The sequence below is a fragment of the Prionailurus viverrinus genome, chromosome D2, assembly GCF_022837055.1.
Source record: "Prionailurus viverrinus isolate Anna chromosome D2, UM_Priviv_1.0, whole genome shotgun sequence".
Lineage (NCBI taxonomy): Eukaryota > Metazoa > Chordata > Mammalia > Carnivora > Felidae > Prionailurus > Prionailurus viverrinus.
Window position 1 is genome coordinate 6,130,076 of NC_062571.1, and position 19,492 is coordinate 6,149,567.

At 40.8% G+C, this 19,492-nt stretch overlaps 1 protein-coding gene across 1 annotated transcript in view; it reads right to left on the reverse strand.

The window, feature by feature from the left end:
- Window positions 1-19,492, reverse strand: part of PRKG1 (protein kinase cGMP-dependent 1) — a 1,255,886-nt gene that overhangs the window by 1,170,546 nt on the left and 65,848 nt on the right. The gene's annotated exons all lie outside the window — the stretch shown is intronic.

Consider the following 19,492-nt stretch of genomic DNA (forward strand, 5'->3'; position numbering starts at 1 on the left):
GCAGCTGTCCTGAATCTCAGGTCTCTGGCAGGAAGTCTGCAAGTCACATGTTTGTCTGCTTTTGAAAGAGCACCCAGTTCCTACGTTCTTCCAGGAAATATTTGTGGTATCTGTTGCCCTTGACAGGTGCTTCAAAAGTGAAAACAATCCCCTTACATAAAACCTTTGAAATTAAAATATTGTGACCAAAATTAGCCTGGAACATGTGTGTGTAAGTGTGTGTGTGTGTGTGTGTGTGTGTGTATACAGTTAACCCTTGAATAAACAATACAGGTTTGAAATGGGTGGGTCCACTTACACATGGATTTTTTTTTATAGAGTATAGAATTATGAATGTATTTTCTCTCCCTTACAATTCCCTTAATAACATTTTCTTTTCTCTGGCTCACTTTATTGTAAAAATACGGTATACAATGCATATAACAAGCAAAATATATGTTGATCATTGTTTATCATTGTTTATGTCATTGGCAAGGCCTCCAGTCAACAGCAGACTATTAGTAGTTAAGTTTTGGGGGAGTGAAAAATTACACGTGCATTTTTTTAAATTTTTTTTTAACGTTTATTTATTTTTGAGACAGGGAGAGACAGCATGAATGGGGGAGGGTCAGAGAGAGAGGGAGACACAGAATCTGAAACAGGCTCCAGGCTCTGAGCTGTCAGCACAGAGCCTGACGCGGGGCTCGAACTCACAGACCGCGAGATCATGACCTGAGCCGAAGTCGGATGCTTAACCGACTGAGCCACCCAGGCGCCCCTTTTTTTTTTATTTTTTTTTTAACGTTTATTTATTTTTGAGACAGGGAGAGACAGCATGAATGGGGGAGGGTCAGAGAGAGAGGGAGTACACGTGCATTTTCAACCGCACCTGGGTCAGCGCGCCTAACCCCCACGTTGTTCAAGGGTCAACTGTGTGTGTGTGTGTGTGTGTGTGTGTGTGTGTGTGTGTATTCAACTGTATATATGTGTGTATATATTCAACTGTATATATATGTACATGTATGTATGTGTATGTGTGTGTGTGTGTGTGTGTATATATATATATATATATAACGAAAACCAACATCAACATGGTAAACACAGAAGTGAATACAGGTAATGAATTTGTCTGTCACATGACAGCAAAAAGTGACACGAAAACTAGGACATGGTGATTTTTCTGACAACTGATGTTTTAGCTCTCCATAATTCTGCGTGTCCCTTCTATATGCAATAAGTCAAACATATCAGAGGCTTAGTTGAAAACTGTGGGGTTTTTTATGCAGAAGAAAGAACACAGGCATCACTCCTTGAACATGTTCAAAGTCCCTGCTTAAGTCCCATGATAACCGCTTGCTACCTGTCACCTTGAATATTTCTGGGAAAAAATATTTGATATCCAGCCACATTCTCACATTACACTTACAAACCTGAAGAGAGCAGACTGGTGGCTTTCACAGGTGGAGGGTGGGGACGGTGGAAGAAAGGAGCGTTTGGGGGGGTTTTGTTGTTGTTGCTGCTGTTAGTCAAAATAAATTGAAAAAAAAAATTGCACCCAGACAATCTACTGTCTCAAGGTACTTTTAAATCACCAGAATCCCAGAGTCTTTCTTACTTTTAGGTTTATAATACATTGTCTTCAAGGTTCAATGCTCTTTGATATAACACTGGCAGCATCTATCACCCCATCCATTTTGCAATTTCTTTCTTTTGTTTCTTCCCTAGCTCTAGCTACTCCTTCAAAAAAGCTGACTGCTGCATTTGCAGCTGACCTGTTTTTAAGAGTCCCCCTTAATGCTTCTTTTCAAAAACTATTAATGCCTCCTGATATTATTTTGAAAACAGATGCTTCGAATTAAGGTGCTTGTAAGTTTCGCCAGGGCTGATAACCCAACCCTGCTCACGTCATCTATAATAGCTTTGGAAGTTCAGCTTGAAACAAAGTTCAGAAACCAAATTAATCTCCAAAAATACTTCTAATCCAATAATGTAATTCGTAAAGTAGGTATACTTCTCTCCTTCTCCTCTCTTGTGTACTTTCTTTTGCTCTTCCTATAGAATATCAGAATATCAAAATAAATTGGCCCTTCAAATGAAATCAGAACTTTACCAACACAGTCCACTGCACCCTGATGTGCTAACCTTTGGGTTTTAGCACGAATCTCAATGTTAAACAGCTGTTCCACAAAACCAAAAGATAGAAGTAGATACTTTGTGCACACACACACACACACACACACACACACACACACGGAATGAGAAGTAGATGTTTCCTATAATTTCACAAAGTCTGCAAAAAGGCTTCCTAAGTTCTCCAAGCTTACTGTACTTGAATATAGGTTTTGAAATAAAGGTAACTTCCGACAAGATTACAAAAACCTAAGCTCAACGTTCACCTATGAAAAAAATAATAGGAGACCTCCCCTTGCATGGACAGAGTCAGATTTGGAGATAAAGACTCAAAGCTTTGTACACACACAAACCACAAGTCTTTACACGTGAAGCCTTACGATGCAACTATATAATGCTGCTTGAGTCTGAATGGAGACCTAAGAATCTGATTTGCAACCTCCTGAAATTTCTGAATCTCCAATAAAACCTAAGTGTCAATAACTATGTGAGTGTAAGAACTCTCTTGTCACTGCCTTATTTATCTCTACTGGTTCCTATTCTTAGTTTTCCTCCCAAGACACGGGAGTCTCACGCTGAAGTTATCAATATACATAATCTTTTTGGATGCAGGATTTCCTAAGGGGGAAACATATGTATGATTACAAAGAATTAAGCTCTATAAAAGAAAAATACCACATCGAGATATGTATACCTTTCTACAGAGTAAATATTTTATTCAGTTAAAATAATATTTGGTAAAAAATGGTTTCTAATTGAGATTTTGTCACTTTTTATAAGTACGAGGCAAGCAAATGGTTATGAAATGCATACTTGTCCTTTGCATGGTTTATTTTAATTACATTTCCATAAATAGTACACAGCTTCGGCAAACAGTACATTCTTCACATTTTCCCCTTGGCTATTAAATACTAATTTCTGAGGGCTAAAATACAGAACTAAAGGTACAATTGCACCCTCTACTGTTCAAATTTTCCATTCCACATCGAGCAAAAACATCTTGACTATGCTTGTTTACCACATGCATTGCAAAAGTAGCAGGTAAATCATATTGGCTTCCATTTGACGTTAGTTGGCAGATCTTCAAATGATTAAGCTATTTGTTAGAACTTCTCTGGTCCTACAAAAGGAAAGTGGACATTTATACAGTTAAATGGGACCATGCTACCTTAGAAAATAGTGATTCTTATCAAAGTATTTGAAATGTGAAGCGTCCATTAACTTACTGACCACAAATGCCAATGCTGATCACCTGTGACATCAGTCATCACAAGGACAAATGTCAAGTCACTGAAGCCAACAACTGGCATCCACTTCCAACAGCATATAAAGTTTTCCAATTTTATTCAAGTTAGAAATTAAAATAAACATCAGTGTTGCTCTAAAACTGTACATTGAAGTTCTAAATGTTTGTTTTTGAGAGAGAGAAAGAGAGAGAGAGAATATACAAGTGGGGCAGGGGCAGAGAGAGAGGGACAGAGGATCCCAAGTGGGCTCTGAGCTATCAGCACAGAGCCCGATGCAGGGCTTGAACTCATGAGCCCAAGTCAGACACTCAACCGACTGAGCCATCCAAATGCCCTGAAGTTCTAAAAAACTAGTTTTGAGATCTTATTTTCAAAACTTTCGATACCGTGGATGCAAATAGCTTCTTTGTTCCTTTCTTTTCAACCCATTTTCCTCCTTTTAATTAGACAGTACTTGTTTGGTATTTATTCAAGAGTTTTTCTTACCAACTTCTTCTATTGATAAAGGGTTAGCTCGTTTCTGGCAAATGGTCCCACCAAGAATGACTAGAATATCTTGCCCCCTGCTCCAAAGAATGTTTCGGGCTTCTGAGCAACAGCATTTGAAGGGCTAACATCTCAGAGAAGAGCAGAGTCCAGAGCAGCAAACCCAACATTCAGTGTTCTTTTTGGTGCACTATACAAGTTACAAAACACTCCTAAAGAAGATAAATAATGGAGTATACATTAGAAGCTGAGAGGCTAAGAAGCTAGGCAAAGCTTCTAAATGCCTCATGGGGCCAGACGGACAGAACTGAAGTTCAGTCCAAACCGGCTCAAAACCATGAAGGCCAAATCTGGTAACAATCCAGCACTCTGCAGACTGAAACCCTGCTTTGAACCTGGTGGATCCATGATGGGGTTAAGAGCCTGCCCTTCAAGAGCAAAAGCAAGTCCTCAGCAGAGGGCGAGCACTAGACCAGAGTCTCAGATCATCTCCCATGTTCACACACAACACCCAGGATTCAATCAGAAACAGGTACACCAGGAGACACAGAAACATAAATCTAAGAAAAAATAAATGCATACAACAAACGCTGACCAATGGGAATCCTGATAATGAAATTACCTGATAGGGACTTTTAAAAAAAATCTTTATTTTATTTTATTTTAGAGACAGAGAACATACATAAGCAGGGGAGAGGGGTGGGCAGGGGGAGACAGAGAGAGAGAGAGAAAGAGAGAGAGAGAGAGAGAGAGAGAGAATCTCAAGCAGGCTCCACACTCAGCACAGAGCCTGACAAGGGGCTCGATCCCACCACCATCAGATCATGACCTGAGCCAAAATCAAGAGTCCACTGCTCAACCAACCGAGCCACCCAGGTGGCCCACCTGATATGGACTTTTAAATATTTGTGACAAATATGTTTTAGGAATGTGGTGAAAATGTTGGTAACTTCAAGAGAAAACTGGCAACTATAAAAGAAATGGAAACTTAGAACTGAAAATATTCAGTAGCTGAATTTTAATAATTCTGTAGTTGTATTTAACGGCAGGAGACAAAATTAGCAAACTAAAAGATAAATCCAAAGAAAATAGAATAAGAAATGAAAAAGAATAGGATATAAAAATACTTACACAAAGGGTCACATGCACCCCAATGTTTACGGCAGCACTATCAACTAGAGCTGAATTATGGAAAGAGCCCAAATGTCCATCAGCAGATGAATGGATAAAGAAGATGTGGTATGTATGTGTGTGTGTGTGTGTATGTACACACACACACACACACACACATATACAATGGAATATTACTCAGCCATCAGAAAGAATGACATCTTGCCATTTGCAATGACATGGATGGAACTAGAGTGTATTATGCTAAGCAAATATAAGTCAGTTAGAGAAAGACAAATATACGATTTCGCCATATGGAATTGAAGGAACTCAACAGATGAACATAGGGGAAGGGAAGGAAAAATAAAATCAGATCAAAACAGAGAGGGAGGCAAACTGTAAGAGACTCTTAAACACAGAGAACAAACCGAGGGCTGCTGGAGAGAAGTGGTTGGGGGCTGGGCTAAATGGGTGATAGTCATTAAGGAGGACCCTTGTTGGGATGAGCACTGGCTGTTATGTGTAACTGATGAGTCACAAAATTCGACTCTTGAAACCAATACTACACTATACATTAACTTACTTGATTTTTTTAATTTTTTTTTTAACGTTTATTTATTTTTGAGACAGAGAGAGACAGAGCATGAACAGGGGAGGGTCAGAGAGAGAGGGAGACACAGCATCAGAAACAGGCTCCAGGCTCCAAGCAGTCAGCACAGAGCCCGACGCGGGGCTCAAACTCACGGATCGCGAGATCGTGACCTGAGCCGAAGTCGGACGCTTAAACGACTCAGCCACCCAGGCACCCCAACTTACTTGAATTTAAATAAAATCTTGGAACACACAAAAAGAGAGAAAAATAATTTTAAAAAAAACAACAAAAAAAAGGATACAGGATGTGGGATCATAAAGGAAAGGTCTAAGCTATATGTAATTGGAGTCCCAAAAGCCCAAAAGAGAAGGAAAGAGAGAATAGGGCAAAAACAGTATTTGAAGAGATAATGGCTACGAATTTTTCAAAACTGATGAAAGCTGTATCAAGCTACAATTTCAAGAGGCACCGTAAGCCACAAACACAATAAATAAAAACCACAAGTAGACAGAAACACAAGCACACACAAACCTAGGGATATCATTGTAAAACTTCTCACAATCAAAAATAAAGAGAAAACTCCAAATAGCAGATGGAGAAAGGTACTTATCACCTTCAGAGGGGCAACAATATGATCACAGCCAACATTTTTTTTTAATTTATTGATTTATTTTGAAAAAGAGAGAGAGAGAGAGAGAGAGAGAGAGACAGAGACAGAGAGAGAGAGAGAGAGAGAGAGATGCAGGGGCAGAGAGAGAGGAAAGAAGGAATCCCAAGCAGGCTCTGTGCTGTCAGTGCAGAGCCTGATGCAGGGCTCAATCTCACAAACCATGAGCCGAAATGAAGAGTCAGACGCTTAACTAACTGAGCCACCCAGACACCCCTACAGTTGACTTTCTAATGGAAACAGTGAAAGCCATAAAACAATAGAATGATAGCCTCAAAAGACTGGAAGATTAAAACTGCCAACATAGAATTCTATACTTGACAAAAATACCCTTTGCAAATAAAGGCAAATGAATACATTTTCAGGGAAACAAAAGCTAGAGTATTTGTCGTCCATAGATCCATTCTAAAAAATTTTTTTTAATGTTTATTTATTTTTGAGACAGAGAGAGACAGAGCATGAATGGGGGAGGGGCAGGGAGACAGGTTCCAGGCTCTGAGCTGTCAGCGCGGGGCCTGGTTCGGGACTCGAAATCCTAAACTGCGAGATCATGACCTGAGCTGAAGTTGGACGCTCAACCGACTGAGCCACCCAGGCGCCCCGATCCACAGATCCATTCTAAAGAAGACGCTAAAATATGGTCTCTGGGAAGAAAGAAAATGAAACTAGAGAATTGCAGGCAGATCTAAGGGAAAAACTATCACAGAAAAGAAAAATATGAAGTTAAGTCTATATTAATGATTGCTGCATAAAACAATAAAAACATCTAATAACAATAAAATGAAAGATAGAAGGGGACCGAGAGGGGTAAGAGTGTGGTCAGGTCATTGCAGTGAGAAGAACTCAGAGTATTAATTTATCTTTAATCTTGCCAGTTCAAGGATACACTGCATGTTGTACTTTCTTGAGTAAGCCACAATAGGAATAAAACATACATAAATGAAAAGTTGATGGAGAAAAAATGGAATATCAAAGAGAAAAGGAGACACAAATAGAACACAAACAGTAAGGTGATCAATTGAAACCAAAATGTCCCAGTAGTTAAACTAATAAAGAGATTAAATACTCCAATTACTAGACAAAGATTGACTGAATACAAAAGAAATAAAAGTAGATACATCTCACAAGGATCAATTTTGTAGAAAGGCACAAAAAAAGTTTAAAGGAAAAAATGGAACCCAAACCAAAAGAAAGCTGACATCACTGTACTGATACCAAGGGATATTTTAAGAAAATAAACATCACTAGAGAGGAAGAGGCACATTTCACAATAATGAAAGGATTAATTTATCAGGAAGGGATTATAAACATATATGTGTGTGTGTGTGTGTGTTTATGTGTATATATATATATATACACATATATATGTATATGTACATGTATATGTATGTATATGTATATATGTATATATGTGTGTGTGTATATATATATATATATATATATATATATATATCCTCAATAACAGCCTCAAAACATGAACAGTAAAAATGCATAGCCCTAAGAGGAGATACCAATTGACAATCTTATTAAGAGATTTCAGCTTCTCTCTCAAAAACTGGATGGACTAAGTAGACAGAAAATTAATCAGGACATAGAAGATTTGAACAAGATACTTAACAAACTTCACTGCCATATAGAGAGCGCTCTCCCCCAACCTGCAGAACACCTTATTTCCTAGTGTGTAAGCAATTTTTTATGAAAACTGGCCACGGGTGGGGCCGTGAAACAAGTCTCTGCAAACTTTGAAAGATGGAAATGGTGTCCTGTTACTGCAGAGGAGTTTAGCTAAGAATCAATAACAACAGTCATCTCGATAGACGCAAAAAGGATGGGACAGAACTCAAAACGCAGTCATGATTTTAAAACCATCTATAAAAAGGTACGTATGTGATAAATGATATCTATAAAAAAATCTAAAAGAAACCTCATGCTTAATGGTGAAATACTGAAAGATTTCCCCCTCGCATCACAAAAAGAAATGGGTGCCCATAATCACCACTCCTATTCAACATTATAATCAAGAGCCTGGCCACTGAAATAAGGTATGAAAAAGAAAGAAACTACATAAAGACTGGAAAAGAAGATGTCATACTTTTGGATAGGTTCTATATCTAGATCTCTGTCTCTTTGGACAAGTTCTATGTCTCCACTAAGTTTACCTACAGGTGAACTATCAGACGAGGTGAATTTAATAGCAAGTTTAATGAGAATAAGGATGTCTTAAACAAGACACCAAAAGCACTCACCATGAGGAAAAGAATTCATAAAATGAACTACATTAGAACTAGGAGATTCTTTCGATCAAGAGACACCGTTAAGGTGAGCACCTGTCATTATACATTTGTCAAAACCCACAGAATGTACAACACCAAGAGTGAACTCTAACATAAGCTGTGGACTTTGGGTGATAATGACATGTCAATATAGGCTCATCAGTTATAACAAACATAGCACACTGGTTCGGGATTTTGAAAGTAGGGGTGGCCATGAGTATGTGGGAGCAAGGGCACTATGGGAATTCTCTGTACCTTCTGCTCAATTTTGCTGTGAATATAAAACTGCTCGAAAAATAAAGTATACTTTAAAAGATATTATTAGGGGAGTTAAAAGGCAAACTATAAAACAGGAAAATACACTGGTAATATATATTTAATCAGCAAAAGGCTAGTCTATATACTATATCTGAAATTCCTAAAATTTATAATGACAGACAATCTCATAGAGAAACAGGAAAAATACCTGAAATTTTCAAGTACTTTCTTATGGGACTGGTGACCAGGAAATGGCCACATTTTAAGGATTTTGACCCAAGAAAACAACCAAATGGCCAATAAACAGATGAGAAATTGTTTAATTTCATTAATCAACAGGGAAATGTTAAACACAATGAGATACCACGACATATCTACACAATGGCTAAAATTGAAAAAAAAATGACAGTGAATGTAACAGAGTTTGTGAAATCAGGGAAATTCTCATACCCTGCTCTTGGGGGGATAAATTGGTATAGCCGACTTGAGAAAACTGTGGCAATTTCTACCTAAACTGAATATATGGATCCCCGATCATCCAGAAACTCCAATCACAGCGATATACCCCAAAGAAACAGGTAGATATCACCACACAATGTGTGCAAGAATATTTGTAGAAACATTATTTATAATATGCCCAAACTGGCAACACCCAAATGCCCACCAACATTAGGACAGGTAAATATATTCTGCGTGCTACACAATACAGAAGACAGTAAAAATAAGTCAACACTGCTACAAGCAACAATAGCAACAAAACTTGGAAACAATACTCAGCAAGATGCACCACACATAAAGGCAAACACATTGTACGGCTTCTTTTTTATAAGATTCAAACGTGGGAAAAACAAGTTTACGATGAAGATGATGGCCACTTTGGAGGCAGCAAGTGGGAAATGGCGGGCATCAGAGGGGCTGGGGATGTTCTGCGTCTCCATCCGAGCAGTGGTTTTCGTAGAGTAAGTTCAGATGACTTGTTGAATTATAAAGTTATGGCTCATGCACTTCTCCGTATGTGTGCTCGAGCATACTAACAAAGCTGAAGACAAATGCTTTATTTAGTTTATTAAGATCAGCAACCAGCAAAGAATTATTGAATATGATTTTCGACACCTTAGATGATCAAAGACTCCAAGTCTATTCCACTGTCAAATATTTATATCGTACAATCGTTATATTTGGACAACCAATGAATTAGATATACATCCTACCTTCAAAACAAAAGATGTAGGGGTGCCAGCGTGGCTCAGTCAGTTAAGCGTCCGACTTTGGCTCAGGTCATGATCTCGCGGTTCATGGGTTTGGGCCCCCTGTCGGGCTCCATGCTGTGCAGAGCCTGCTTGAGATTCTCTCTCTCCCTCTCTCTCTCTGCCCCAACCACTCTCATGTTCTCTCATCTCTCATCTCTCTCTCTCTCTCAAAATAAATCAACTTAAAAAAAATTTTTAAAGAGACAGAATTATCTAGGTAAATGAACATTAGATTGTGATATATGTGCATGTGTGTGTACACAAATATACATATGTGTAGTCATTTAATGTATACATTCCATATTTCAAAAAATATAACTCAGGAAAATATGTGTAACTCAGGAATAATTTTCGTGTGTGTGTGTGTGTGTGTGTATTTTTTCTTTTCAACAAACCAAAGGAAAAACTTGCAGTAGAAATGTGTCTTAAGAACTGGAATAAAATAGGAAAAGGTTCCATTTGACCTCAGCTCAGGATAAAGTAGGATCTGAGTAAGCGGAGGAAGGAAGCTGTTTCAAGGGGGGGAAGGAAGAGCTTAATCAGAGGGGCGGTGTGGGAAAGGCAGGCCTGAGGCCGGGGCTCGTTCTGGATGGAGAAGAACTGGGCAGAAGAACCCTGGGAAGGCAGGTGAGGACACTCGCGAGAGCCTCAGGATGCCACGCTGACTCACGGAGCCCGTGTGCACCCAGGAATGGAAGGAAAACCGGCTTTGAGCCGGGAAATGACACGATCCGCGTCGTGTTTTAGATCGATTCGTCCGAGAGCGCGGGGTTCCGTGACCCGAGGACTGAGAAGACCGGCCAGAGACCCGGTCAGGAAGCCGCTGCAAGACTAAAGGTCAATCAAAACACAGGATGGAGGGCAGAGAGGGGAAGACAGGAGCGAGGTTACCTGTTGAAAATGCCATTCATTCCTCAGGGCCGGCATTCACGGCTGTATTCCCACATAATCATTTTTTCACTGCTCTGTAGGTGAACTGGAAACAGAGATCAAGCACTTGGGGTCCAGGCACAACTTGTTAAGAAAGTAAACTGTTATGGAGAATCATCTCTGAGCATATGCGTTCTTCACAGGGCCTGGGCTCCTCTTCCAGAAGGTACTTTCCTTGTAATCTCACTAAACCCAGGCATTAGGCCCAGGCCTGGGTGGAAAGCAGGAGAACGTTCTTGAAGAGCTCTTGAGGAGGAACCGTACATATGTAATACCACCCCACTGCACCTCCGTATCTACCCAGGCCGTCTCAGGGCCCAAGACTCCACGAGTTCCCTTATACTCCCCAACTATTCCAAGCTAGTGAATTCACAGGTGCTAGTGATTTGATGCATGACTTTGTTGGCTCAGTTTCCCCATCCCACCTTGTTTTGAGCAGAGGACTTTATTTGATCAAGAGTTGGCCCCATGTGTTGCACAGTCCAGGGGAAAGGGACGGGAGACACAGGGGCTTGGGCCAAGGGTGGAATTTTCACTAAGTTATGGGACAGAGAGCAGGGAGTCGCAGTTATAGTATGTAAGTCAAGAGATTGGAAGAAGAAAGTGGGATTTATACGTACCTCCCTTTGGGAAGTTTAAAAAAATTCACAGTTCTTTTAACTAACTTTTGCTTGTTGACCTGTTCATTTGACCCTGGATGGTGTGGATTCTGGCTTTATAAGACTACAATAACCTGAAGGAATTACAATGATACAAGAAAGCAATTTAGATTTTTTTTTAATTTTTATGTTTACTTATTTTTGAGAGAGAGAGAGAGCAAGTGAGTGAGCATGAGCAGGGGTGGGGCAGAGAGAGAGGGAGACACAGAACCCCGAGCAGGCTCCAGGGTCTGAGCTGTCAGCACAGAGCCCCATGTGGGGCTTGAACCCACAAACCGCGAGATCATGACCTCAGCCAAAGTTGGACATTTAACCAACTGAGCCACCCAGGCGCCCTTAGATTTTTTTTTTTTTTTTTTTGATGGAGGAAGAGGAAAAGTTTGGTTGCATTTGAAATCAATCCATAAAAGGAGTCGGCCACTCTGACCTCTACCTCTGACTCTGCAGGGCAGTTTGGGCACTGTAGAAGGAAAGGACTCAACGAAGAGAAAGCCAAGCCCTAACACTGAGCACTGATAAAGCGTCACATGGCAGCACACCCCTGAGGTATCGAATGCCACTCCCGACATCCTCCTCAATTAGGAAAAGAAACCAGGATGCCTGTGGCTCGGGTGTTTAAGCGGTCAACTCTTGCTTTTGGCTCTCAAGGCATGATCCCAGGGTCATGGGATCGAGCCCCGGGTCGAGCTCCATGTGGAGCATGGAGCCTGCTTGGGATTCTCTCTCTTTCTCCCTCTGCCACTCTACCCCACTTGCACGCGCTCTCTCTCTCTCTCTCAAAAATAAAAGAAAAAAGAAAAAAAAAAGAAATGAAAGCAACAAAGCTTTCCATTCATGAAGCTCTTGGTAGGTATGTATATTACACCCTTTAAAACCAGTTTATGCTCGGGGATAAGAGGGGAAACTGAGGGAAAGAGAACACGAATAACAATATAAACAACCGTTACGTATATTATCGTAGCATCTGACATTTATCGAATGCTTATCATTATAGTATCTTAGAAGCACTAAGTACTGGCATAAGTGCTTTCCACAGACCACCTCCAGCCTCGTGAATTTATGAGATTGGTATTGTCCTCATTTTAGAGGCGGGAAAACGGAGAACGATGGATGTAAGTGGCTTGCCCAAGGCCACAGAGCTACTGACAACAACACCTGGACTTCAAACTCAGGAACTCTTGACTCCAGAGCCACGGTTTTTATAAATACACTATGATGCTCCAGCAACTATAATGATGATAATAATGAAACTTATTAAGATCTGCTCTGCACACTTAAATACGCCCATCAGCAAAACGTTTTCCATGCTTTGGGAATCCGTCACACCACTGTCTTCTCAGGATGTGACCCCCACACAAGGTTATAGTAACAATCGCCAAAATGTAGGCTTAGTTTTAATTCTTAAAAGCACAACCCTGCCCCCATGCCCAAGGGACGTGCTACATAACTACATAGCACCAACTCCTCTACCAGCATTTAATATTCAGCCTAAACGAGTGTTGAATATAGAAAAGACGGGAAAAAACAAATAATTTTAAGGAACTTATTTTATACTCTATTCCTCCACAGAATGAAATGTTTAAATTATCGTTGCAAGTTTCAGAGGTCGCCTAATCCTTCTATGTGATTGCATTTAAAAAATTTTTTTTTTCAACGTTTATTTATTTTTGGGACAGAGAGAGACAGAGCATGAACGGGGGAGGGGCAGAGAGAGAGGGAGACACAGAATCGGAAACAGGCTCCAGGCTCTGAGCCATCAGCCCAGAGCCTGACGCGGGGCTCGAACTCACGGACCGCGAGATCGTGACCTGGCTGAAGTCGGACGCCCAACCGACTGCGCCACCCAGGCGCCCCTATGTGATTGCATTTTAAAAACAGAATAGATGTTCCTCAAAGCTAGAATTCTCTATGGACTGGTTTTTTTTCCTCTCTGAAAATTTAGGGGAGAAATTCCTATGTGTGTATGTGTGGTTTAGTTCAAGATGAGATTTAGTTCAAGAGGAGACAGATTCTCAGAAAAAGGACTCAGTGTCAAAAGTTAAAGCTCAAAGCAGTAAAAGAAGATAGCATACTTGCAATTAGGAAAAATTAACGTTTTTAAACAAATGCCTATTTCATTAACATTCTTCTGCTACAAAGTGTTTAAACTCCATTGCATCATTTTTACTGTACTTAGCTTTGGATGCGAGAAGTTGGAGTCAACATAAAACAGAGCACACGAAAGAAGCAGTTATAAATAACTTCATTTTACCAAGAGGTTGAAAAGAGCTGCCAACACACAAACCCACAAACCACCAACTTTTCCAAACTTCAGTTCCATGATGTCTCAATATATTCAAAAGCAAAAAAAAAAAAAACAAAAAACAAAAAACAAAAACAAAAACAGAAACAAAACCCCCAAAACAAAAAAAACTGTCATGAACTACAGAACACCAATAAGCTGTGTGGTCCTCCACTTACAAAACTTAAACTCCTACCTTGTAGTTAACATTTTCTATAAACTACTCAGATTTTAAGCCAAAAGCTTTAACTTGTTCTCCTTTTGAAAAAGAAAGGTAACTTTCTAATGTTGCTTGTGAAGATGAAAATCTAGTATGTTCGTAAATGAAAAGAAGGCCCATATATACGTATATTGGAAATTCTAAACTTTTTTTCTAATGTTTATTTATTTTTAAGAGAGAGAGAGACATAGTGTGAGTGGAGGAGGACAGAAAGAGGGAGACGCAGAATCGGAAGCAGGCTCCAGGCTCTGAGCTGTCAGCAGAGAGCCCGATGTAGGGCTCGAACCCATGAACCGTCAGACCGTGACTTCTGCCAAAGTCAGACGCTTAACCGACTGAGCCACACAAGCGCCCCATTTTCTTTTTTTTAATGCATATTGGCAATTCTTGGGAGGGAGATTTATGGCAGGAAACTAAGGACATGTATTTTTGAAAATGGCAATGGTCCAAGATACCACAGAAATAGCATTCCTAGTTACAAAGATAATTAAAGAGGGCCAGTCTTACAGATCCCATGTGCCTCCACTGTGCCAGGACAAATTCACCTTCTCAAAGTCTGCCTTGGAGTCACAGAGGTGCCTCAATGTTTTTATTTGGAGAGTACATCCCAGCACACAACAAGTCTTACAGGGGCACAGTAATCACTGATTGAAATTAGGAGGTGGGGGCAGGGTAGAGAATGATTAAGATACAAATAACTACATTTTAATGATTTTAAATATCCTAGTTATTCAGAAAAAGTCATTAAATGCCTGTCAACCCGCCCACCCCTTTTATCTACCCAGTGCTAGGAAAAAAAAAAAAAAAAGGTGAAAATGTTGTGGAAAAGGAACCAGTTGGTCTCCACACGGGGCAAAATGTCTAAGTTGAAAACAAGAGATAAGCATTCAGGGGCAGAATTGATTTCAGATGAAGAAATGGTCTCCGGCAGCCACGGGCTCTCCACCATTCATTTGACTTGCTATGAGGACCTTACACTTGAACGCAGCTGTCTGTGGTCACCAAATCAAACCGGCATGGGACATAGAACAGGGTTGAGGCCAGGCGAAAACAAAAGTGCACGTTTTGCATCTCATATAATTTTCTCCGTTTCATATTTTATTTGGGGAGCTTTCTTCTGAAAGCTTCTGAGTGAAGAAAATGACCAAAAAAAAAAAAAACTGTGCACATCTGTTTATGTATTCAGGAAAAGAATATTCGAACTGGGCGTTAGTCCATGGGAAAGCCTGCAAGACAGAATCCAGCCCACCAAACACACTGTTCGTATATTAATAAGAAAATTCCAGGTTAGATCCTTGCCAAGAGATGTTTCCTTTTCCAAAAATTATCTTTGGCTATATTTTACATTTGATTTACTCCCCTTGGTGCATAAAAGAAATAAAAGAACTATTGTCCAATATTAGCGGTTGGAATTTGTCTCAACTCTGCTGAAAAGAATATAAATCTACTCATTAAAATTATTTGGGGGAAGAGTATAATTTATACAATGTACTGATTGCCTTTGATTTTCATTGCGCTACAAAATCCATATTGTTATAAACCTTTTCTAAAATACCCTGCAAATAGGCATGATTTGATAAATCCTATGTTTTATTTTTATTACCAATAATAGTACTTTGCCGTTTGTGGATTGACTTTTACTTATCAAAGTACTTTCATATCAATGAATGTATTTAGTTACATGGGTTAATTAGGGTTATTACTTATTAGTGGTGTTACCATCCTGGACTGATTTCTCTTGAGTCTTGGGAACGTGCTAATTGGAAGGCTTATACACAAAAGCATTAAAAAGCACAACTTTGCAATAAGAGTTGAATGATGTTTATTCTTCATGTAAAATGGCAAGGAGTGATAATAGGCCAGCGTGTTCTGGGAATTATCAATAAGCAGATTTTAGTTTATTCGGAGTGGAGGGTTTTGGACAATGATGCCCAAAACCCCACCAAAAAACCATAAACAGTATTTTCTTTTAATGTTTATTTTTGAGAGAGAGCATGAGTGAGGGAGGGGCAGAGAGAGAGGGCGACAGAAGATCCAAAGCGGGCTCTGTGTTGACACCAAAGAGCCCAACGCGGGGCTTGAACTCACGAACGAGCCGTGAGATCATGACCTGAGCCGAAGTCGGATGCTTAGCCAACTGGGCCACCCAGGCGCCTTAACGTTTTTTTTTTTTTTTTTAAGTAAAGGCTAGTTACAGCTCAACAAGAATATACATATCTATTCATGGGTCTGTTGTAATCATAGGAACAAGTAGGACTTACTTGGAGATGGTGGAAGGGAGAACATTTTTGAACGATGAAAACAAACATGAGGGACTAGCGGAAAAGTGGAGCATATATTGAAAATGAAGCAATGGAAGAGGTGAATGTTTTCAGGAGAGAACACGTAAAAGACTATACACACGTTTACTTTTCTGGGTGGGGAACAAACAGCACGTAGAAAGAGCGAAAGCATTTACAATGTTGGGGTACCAACTAGACAGGACGTCCAGCACCCGAAGTTAATTACAGGTAAGGAAACTGGACATGGCCACGTGTTTTCATGAGTTTCTGTAAATGGAAGTGACACGCTTCCCTGAGCCCATGCCAGCCGTACGGGTACTTTAGCAGTTTATCATAACGTTCACAACGCTAGAATTACACTACTACGAAAATAAAACGTTAAATACATTGAGGCGGACAATGCGCAGAAATCCCTACCACTTGTAACTGAATCGTATTCTGTGCATTTGGCACAAAACGAGTAAAACACATCACTGGATGGCAGACTTCGTAACAGAGAAGGTGGAACTTTTTGTATTATCCGCAGTGGCAGCAGCAGAAACAGACATTCAAATACCTTTCTATACAGTGTTTGGAGCTTGAAAGTTAAGCCAAACTAGTAGATAATTGTGACCGCCTAGGAACTTAGCGTTTGCCCTAACAAGACAAGATGGACAGGAGCAAACTGTCAGTAAAAGAGCATCATTCTCAGAGGACAAGGGGAACGAAGGAACATGGCAGAAATGGAGGGTACAATCTCCGGAATCAGAAGCCTTGCCCGGACACTATGCATTTAAGGTCAAGGCTCTCCATTTATATATATATTAAAAAAAAAAAAAAGATACGAGTTATGACGCTACATGCTGACATTTATACTCAGATGACACTCACGAGAGGTAATTGGTGCAGGTTTCCAGGTAGGGTTCAGAAAAGGCATAGTGAGTGAGGATAGTCACAAACACACCAGGTCTCTCCCTTTCCAGACATGTGGTCAAGTTGCATTCCCCCACCTCCTGGAACCCAGACACAGCCATGTGACTCCATCCAGGAGTTAAAGGGAGCGGGCAAGTGAGATTTCGGAGTGGAGGCGTCGAACCGGCAGTCTGGGACGAGGCGGCTCTCCCTCCTCCTGCAGTGGCGGCAGAGGAAGCGTCTAGACAGAGCTTGTGTCAGCTGTGGTCGTGAGCAGAGCTCCTGTAAACCCTCAATGGGCAGGTGAGCAAAAAGTAAATCTTTCCTCTGCTGAGCCGCTGAGAATTTGGGATTGTCTGTTACCACACCCTTGGCTAGTCTCACTGACTGCTATGTGGGGCATGTGACCGCACTGCAGTCTCGTTAGAAAAGCCACCACCCTCTGTCCTCTTGGTTTCAAATCTATTTTCTCAGTTCAGTTACCCCTGGAAGACACACACATTGTACCACCGTAAATTACTTACCACCGTTGGCCACTTGTCTAGTGGAAATTATTACTCTCGAAATACATTCCAATGTACAAGAGAGAGAGAGAGAGAGAGGAAAGGAGGGGGGATAGAGGAGGAGAGAGAGGCTGGGGGGGCATAAAGAGAGAAAGACAGACTTGTTACAGTTGCAGTCCAACCCATCCCAATGATGGGGAAGAAAATACGAGGCCTGAGATTGTCAAGTCATCTACAGGATAATCACCAAGGTTCTGCGAGTAACAGGGCTGCGGGAATTCGGTGAAATGCAGCGGATGGCTTTAGGCTACTCGACAAAAGCCAAGTATCGCAGGCCACTTCTAGATATTCCAGGCTCCAGGGAGCTCTCCTCATCCTTCCTTGTGTCCCGTAGATCCCGATTCACAGGCTGATAGGACGGTAAGGGTCCCAAAGACACGTCGTTGAATAATGTGGGCTGAGCGTATTCTTTCCTACTTTTCTGTATCTTTTAAACACCCGAGCGGGTTCCCCGCATCCACAAAGAAATACGCTCTCACCTAACGTTCTTGTACGTTAGTGCGGAATGCCAGCTGCCACGGGTTCTCCAGAGACAACAGTAGTGGAGACTGGAAAGGGCAGGCCTTGTGCTCAAGAGGCCGGCAGTCACCCAGCTCCTGCAGATGGCTGTCACGGAACCCTGAAGTCGACATCTCCCACATTTGGTGACAAAAATAACGGATAGGGTGAGAGCGGTCAGCTTCAAAGTGTTACCTACACGGTCAGCGGTGTAGCGGTCAGCTACAAAGTGTTGTATGGTGCTGAAATATACAAGAGTATTTTTTTTCTTTTGTCTAAAATCTTTTTACTCTTTCCATTGCTATTATTTTTACATTTTAACTCCAGTATGATTAATATACAGTATTATATTAACTTCAGGCATACAATACGGTGATTCAACAATTCTATACTCAGCACTCTTCACGATAACTGTACTCTGGATCCCCTATAAAAGAGCATTTTAACTACTATCAAATATGTCAGCAATAAGACAGCAGTGGAAGGAAATAAATTCTCCTACTTCGACAAAAATAAAAAACAAATCTACGAGGTTGGTTTAGCTCAGGAGCCAGACATTCCACTACCTGTTAGCCACTTTTCTAGAAAACCAACACAGGTTACTCATCGGCAGATCAAGTCCAACCAATTAACACCATGGATTTCACACGATGTGCCCTGCAAAGGGCTAAGTGCTTTGCATGAACTATCTGATTTGCTCCTCACCAGGACCCCATGACTACAGAACAAGGAAATGAAGCACACAGAATGTAAGACTGCTTTAAGGTCAAGTAAGGGGTCGGAGCTGGGATTCAATCCCAGACGTAGCCCAGGCCCCAACCACTCTCCGTTAACATCGTCTAAGTGCACATCCCACACAACGGGCCTTGAACTACCACCTCCAGACAGGATCAGCTGAAAGACTGAAAATCACTACCACGAAGGCCACACCCTACATTCCATGTGAGAAAAGCCTTGCTTTTCCCTTTTGACCATTTTCTTCATGTAAATACTGTGGTCTGGTTTTCCAGAAAGGCTCATGTTACATCGTTATCCCATTTTATCAAAAACGTCAGGAAAAGAGCACAGGTATCTCTGGCTGAGCTCCGAGCACCGACTCATCCCACGAGCATGAACTCCATCTGAGCGCCTGACGTTTCTGACAGAAACACATTCCAGGCGAGCTCCAGCATGGGA